Source organism: Sciurus carolinensis, chromosome 15, assembly GCF_902686445.1.
Source record: "Sciurus carolinensis chromosome 15, mSciCar1.2, whole genome shotgun sequence".
NCBI lineage: Eukaryota > Metazoa > Chordata > Mammalia > Rodentia > Sciuridae > Sciurus > Sciurus carolinensis.
In genome coordinates, this window is record NC_062227.1 from 61,458,966 (window position 1) to 61,466,283 (window position 7,318).

The window sequence follows — 7,318 nt, forward strand, 5'->3', positions numbered from 1 at the left end:
AAGACAACAGTTATCACTGATCGACTTCCAGGTACCAGGCACCATTGTAAAGCACTTTCATATATTTGACTCACATTTATGCTTTCATCATGTTATTTTCACCATGTAGTCCATTTATGATCCACTCTTTGCTTCAGTCCCTCCCCCATTTCAGTTATTCCCTGAAGACCAGAGAATAGTCTATGAGCTTCCATGGGTTTTTCTTTTCAGCTTTTAATATACTTAATGAACATTATTTGGAAGGGTACTCCTATATAAGTTACTTGGAAGTGGTCATCTTTTAAAGTTAAAAAAATAATTGACACACAATACTTGTATATATTTACGGAGTACAGCATATTATTTCAATTCAAGTACACCATTTGCTGTGATCAGAGTAGGTTAATTGATATAAGTATCCCCTCAAATATCTATCATTTCTTTGTGTTGGAAACATTCAAAATCCTCTCTACTAGCTCTTTGGAAATATAAGAGTATTTGTTGTCAACCATTGTTATTCTCCTATGCTGTGAAAAATTTAGAAGATTCTCCTCTTATCCAACTGCACCCCTATATCTGTTACTGATACTCACAGTTTTCCCTTGCCTTCCAGCTGCTGGTTATTACCACTTTACTATCTATTTCTATGAGATCAATTTCTTTAGCTTCTATGTAGGAGAACAGATGGAGTTTGTTTCTCTGTGTCTGACCTATTTTGCATAGGATAATGTCCTCTGATCCATCCATGCAGCTGCAAATGACAGAATTTCATTTTTATGGCCATATAATATTCCACTGTGTTTATATACCACATTTTTAAAAAGTCTGTTCATCTATCTACAGACACTTAGGTTGTTTCCATTTCTTGTGAGTAGTGCTGCAATCAACATAGGACCACTGGTTCCATTTCCTTTGTATATATACACACTCAGTAGTGAGATTGCTGCATTACCTCGTAGTTGTATTTCTAGTGTTTTGAGGAATCTCCACGCTATGTTCCATGATATTAGTGCTGATTTACATTCTCACCAACAGTGCATGAACTGTGACCAGCCCCAATCCTACAGCTGCATTATTAGCCTTGATAGCTAAATCCATGACCAGTATTTGGCCCTGGAAACTGTAGCCATTAAAATGCTCTCAAATGTCACTTTTCTACCCTCATGACTGAATTCCAAAATCTAAGTTTACAGACAGCAATTGAACCACCTGCTGCCTCAGCCTTTAGGTTGACCACCACCTCCAAAATCACAACGGAAGTCTGCATGGTTAGTGCCGAAAAAACTTTGAAGCCCTTCACCACCACAAATCGAACCCAGAGCTGCCATTTCCAACACAGTAACTGAGCTGCCACTGTCATGATTCTGAGGGCTCCACGGTCTAAGCTGGCAACCTACGCGCTGACTGCCAGCACTGTAAGAATAATGTCACCACCATCCCCAACACAGGAACTGTGGGTACGATTATGAACACATCACAACAATTATCAACATAACAAGTAGAGAGCGGCCACCAGGAACCAAACAGCTCCTTCAAGACTGAGTCCTACTTGGCACATTTGCAGATTTTGTCTCTCTCTTTTGCTCTCCCTCCATGATGCTGCTATAGCACTGGGGTTGGAGATGGACCCCTGATCTTCTGGTCCCTGAATCTATTCAGAACCTTCTCTGCTGTGGTGCAAAGGGCTCCATCTCAGGGTGTTGCTGGTGTTTACTGCTCAAGTCATTGGTGAACCCAACCTTAACTCTGGTTTGGTAGTCCTCTAAATTGATCACTGTTAATCCCATTGGGATTAAATGTGGCCCCAATAGGTATCCCGCTTCTTTCAGTGTTCATCCCTGGATAAGAGAACTCTCCAACTGTACACTCTCAGTACACTCTGGATCATGTGGAAACCACTGGATTCCTTCCAAGCTATACAGGATCTGCGAGTGCTTAGGGTTAACAGATCTTTCCCATTTAACTACCTTTCCCTGCTTTGGATCAGATCTTTGAGAAGGGAACCCTTTAGTAGTTCCTTGCAGTGATTCATTTCTCACCATAAACTCCTGGGGTAATTTTAGTTAGCTTTTGCATTGCTGTGACCCAAATGCCTGACAAGAACAACTTAGAGGAGGGAAAGTTTATTTGGGGCTCACAGTTGCAGAGGTCTCAGTCTGTAGACGGCTGACTCTATTGCTCTAAGCCCAAGTTGAGGCATCACATTATGGGGAAGGGTCTAGCAGAAGGAAGCTTCTCCCCCCTCATGGCAGCAAGGAAGAGGAAAGATAGATAGATAGATAGAGAGAGAGAGAGAGAGAGAGAGAGAGAGAGTGCACAAGGTAGATGCATCTTTCCAGGGCACACCCTCAGTGACTCACCGCCTCCAGCCACACCCCACCTGCCTACAGTTACCACCCAGTCAGTCCATTCAAACTAGGATGGATTGATTAGGTCACAGCTCTCTAAATCCTATCGTTTCACCTCTGAACATTCCTGCATTAACACAAGCTTTTGGGGGGACTCCTCACTTCCAAACCACAACAGGTAAAATGGAAGAGCTCTTACTGTCCTCTTCCTTTCTATTCAGAACAATTTACTATTTTAAATATTTCTCTTTCCTAAGTGGCAGCAATCCTCCTTTATTCCTGGGGTTATGATGGTGGTCCAGATGAAGGGATCAAGAAATCAGCCTACTGATAATAGTTTAAAAAATTATGCCTAGTATGCCTAAAAGCACTAATAGCCTGTCTAGCACTACGTGACTATAATTAGATATATACACCTATCAATATATATAATTATAATGTAACTACCATGTCAAGTAGCAATCATTTAAGTTTTCTTAATTCAAATAAATGAGAAAATACTAACCCATATAATTTTAGGTTAGTTTCTATTACTACATGTTGTTAGAAGAATTTATTGCATGTTATTAGAAGTTTGGATGAAATTCTGTAATTTGAAAATTTAATTCCCACTTATGTGTGACTATGACTAGTTATTTGACCTCTTTGTATTTTGTTTCCTTCATTTGTAATTTGAGTAAAATAATAGTGTCTGCATCACACATTTCTAGGAGTACTATGAGTTAACCTAAGTACATAAATTAGGAACATAAATTAAATATAATCAAATATCTCAGCAAGATGCAGAAATAAAATTGAAAAAGTTAAGGATAACTTTCTAATGTTTGATTTAAAGTTTACGTCAACATTATTCTTCAAAAATACATATTTCTTGGAAGTCTCCACTAAAAGGTCCCAGACTCAATGAATGCAATTGGCTCCCAGGTCTTGGTTTCTAGATACCATTTCTACTTAAGATAAAGCCGAACTCTGCAGAAATGATTGATTCCTACTTCAAACAGGAAAAACAGCAAACCTTGGACGTCTTGTATACTCAACAATGAAGCTCTCAGATCCCAGTGGGGATATTTCAAAAGCACAGGGAAGCCTTGTTGTCTCAACTGGGAACAACTGCAGTGTCAAAAAGAGTAATGACTCCAAATGATTATCAAATATTAAAACAAGGGAAGTCCATAGGTCCACAGTGATAGTAAAAGCCATGGTGAAAGAAAGCATTCATTTGCTAGCAGCGAACCAGTGGTTACCCAATTCCTAACTCCAGAATTGGGTAATTAAATGGAAAAGGTTAAATATTTAATCTACCTTTTAAGAAGAACCTGAAGTTCATCTCCAATTGATGAAGGATAACTTTCTTATACAGAGACGTCCATGTTTCAGAATAAACATGAAAGAAAAAAATGGAAATTATCATTTCACAATCCCATTAAAATAATTAATTCAGGCAAGGATCACCAGTTGATATTAAAAGTATAAGAGGAAAGGTTTCAAGGACAGAATGCAATGCATGATGTCCACATATCACCCACCTCTAAATAAAAAGAGACGAACGTTTTCAGTAATGAGAACTGAGAGGTTACCTCCCCCAGTCATCCTTCCCTGACTTACTATACATTATCCATTTGAGATCTTCTAAAAATCCCTAGGAAGAGTCTTCTGCTCATGAGTCCCATAATGTTATTTTAATTCACTGGTTGTCTTGCACAGTTCATCTAATCTTCTAAGTCTCCGCTTGTGGTATTCACTCTTCTAGAATACTCTTCCAGACTTTACCTACTAACACTTCATATACATTTCTTATTTTCTATATCTCTTGTTTTCTTCTCATAAATTTTCAGGGCTTGGCATATATTACTTTGATATATAACTGTGTGGTACATTTTCCTCACCAAATGACATTGCAAGATACTTATACTTGCTTTTCAAATGGGTCTTGCTATGTTGGCTATGTTGGCCATGAACTCCTAAGGTCCTAGGCCTCCTGCCTCAATCTCCTAACAACTGGGACTACAGGCCTGTGCCACCACACCTGGTTGCTGCAACATTTTTGTGGGTGTATCATAGATAATACCTAAGTATGGTGTTAGCAGGGTGCTAGACACATTTATGAATTCAGCTGCTTTAACACAGAAAAAGTGTACAGCTTCCCAGATGAAAGGAACAGAGACATCTAAGACTGAGAAACCCTCCTTACTTGACTTTGCTTCAGGACAACAACTACTCTCTGCTCTCTATAGTCAGCTTCAGTTCTGGGTGCTATGGCATTTCTCTTTTCTTTTTATTTTAATTTATTTTTATTGTACACAAATGGGATACATACTGTTTCTGTTTGTACATGAAGTAAAGACATACCATTTGTGTAATCATACTTTTACATAGGATAACAGTGTTTGATTCATTCTGTTATTTTCCCCCCCACCCCTCCCACCCCTCTTTTCCCTCTACACAGTTCCTCTTTCCTCCATTCTTACCGCCTTCCCACCCCCCACTGTGTGTCATCATCCACTGATCAGGGAGATCATTCGTCCTTTGGATTTTTGAGATTGGGCTTATCTCACTTAGCATGATATTCTCCAATTTCATCCATTTGCCTGCAAATGCCATAATTTTATTATTCTTTAAGGCTGAGTAATATTCCATTGTGTATATATACCACAGTTTCTTTATCCATTCATCAATTGAAGGACATCTAGGTTGGTTCCACAATCTGGCTATTGTGAATTGAGCAGCTATGAACATCGATGTGGCTGCATCTCTGTAGTATGCTGATTTTAAGTCCTTTGGGTATAGGCCAAGGAGTGGGATAGCTGGGTCAAATGGTGGTTCCATTCCAAGTTTTCTAAGGAATCTCCATACTGCTTTACAGAGTAGTTACACTCATTTGCAGTCCCACCAGCAATGTATGAGTGTACCTTTTTCACCACATCCTTGCCAACACCTATTGTTGCTTGTATTCTAGATAATTGCCATTCTAATTGGGGTGAGATGGAATCTTAGGGTGGTTTTGATTTGCATTTCTCATATTACTAGAGATGTTGAACATTTTTTCATATATCTGTTGATTGCTTGTAGATCTTCTTCTGTGAAGTGTCTGTTCATTTCCTTAGCCCATTTGTTTATTGAGTTATTTGTATTCTTGGTGTAGAGTTTTTTGAGTTCTTTATAGATTCTGGAGATTAGTGCTCTATCTGAAGTATGATTGGCAAAGATTTTCTCCCACTCTGTAGGCTCTTTCTTCGCATTGCTGATAATTTCCTTTGCTGAGAGAAAGCTTTTTAGTTTGAATCTATCCCAGTTATTGATTCTTGCTTTTATTTCTTGTGCTATGGGAGTCCTGTTGAGGAAGTCTGATCCTAAGCCGACATGTTGAGGATCTGGACCTACTTTTTCTTCTATAAGATGCAAGGTCTCTGGTCTGATTCCGAGGTCCTTAATCCATTTCAAGTTGAGTTTTGTGCATGGTGAGAGATATGGGTTTAGTTTCATTCTGTTGCATATGGATTTCCAGTTTTCCCAGCACCATTTGTTGAAGAGGCTATCTTTTCTCCATTGCATATTTTTGGCCCCTTTGTCTAGTATGAGAAAACTGTATTTATTTGGGTTTGTGTCCTCTATTCTGTACCATTGATCTACCTGTCTATTTTGGTACCAATACCATGCCGATTTTGTTACTATTGCTTCATAGTAGAGTTGAAGATCTGGTATTGGGATACCCCCTGCCTCGCTCTTTCTGCTAAGGATTGCTTTAGCTATTTTGGGTTTCTTATTCTTCCAGATGAATTTAATAATTGCTTGCTCTATTTCTGTAAGGTACGTCATTGGGATTTTAATTGGAATTGCATTGAATCTGAATAGCACTATTGGTAGTACGGCCATTTTGACAATATTAATTCTGCCTATCCAAGAACATGGGAGATCTTTCCATCTTCTAAGGTTTTCTTTAATTTCTTTCTTTAGTGTTCTGTAGTTCTCATTATAGAGGTCTTTCAGCTATTTTGTTAGATTGATTCCCAAATATTTTATTTTTTTGAAGCTATTGTGAATGGGGTAGTTTTCCTAATTTTTCTTTCCAAAGATTCATCACTTATGTGTAAAAATGCATTAGATTTATGAGCATTGATCTTATATCGTGCTACTTTACTGAATTCACTTATGAGTTCCAAAAGTTTTCTGGTGGAATTTCCTGGTTCCTCTAAGTATATAATCATGTCATCAGCAAATAGGGATAGTTTGAGTTCTTCTTTTCCTATTCGTATCCATTTAATTTCTTTGGTCTGTCTAATTGCTCTGGCTAGAGTTTCAAGGACGATATTGAAAAGAAGTGGTGAAAGAGGGCATCCCTGCCTTGTTCCAGTTTTTAGGGGGAATGCTTTCAGTTTTTCACCATTTAGAATGATATTAGCCATGGGCTTAGCATAGATGGCCTTTATAATGTTAAGGAATGTTCCCGCTACCCCAATTTTTTCTAGTGTTTTGAGCATGAAGGGGTGCTATATTTTATCAAATACTTTTTCTGCATCTATTGAAATAATCATGTGAATCTTAACTTTAAGTCTGTTGATATGGTGAATTACATTTATTGATTTCCTGATGTTGAACCAACCTTGCATCCCTGGGATGAAACCCCCTTGATCATGGTGCACTATCTTTTTAATATGTTTTTTTATGCGATTTGCTAAAATTTTGTTTAGAATTTTTGTGTCGATGTTCATTAGGAATATTGGTCTGAAATTTTCTTTCCTCGATGTGTCTCTGTCTGGTTTAGGTATCAGGGTAATATTGGCTTCATAGAATGAGTTTGGGAGGGTTCCATCCTCTTCTATTTCATGGAATTCTTTGAGGAGTATTGGAATGAGCTATTCTTTAAAGGTTTTGTAGAACTCGGCTGAGAACCCATCCGGTCCTGGACTTTTCTTTGTTGGTAGGCTTTTGATGACTTCTATTTCATTAGTTGAAATTGGTCTATTTAAATTGTGTATGTCTTCCTCGTTCAG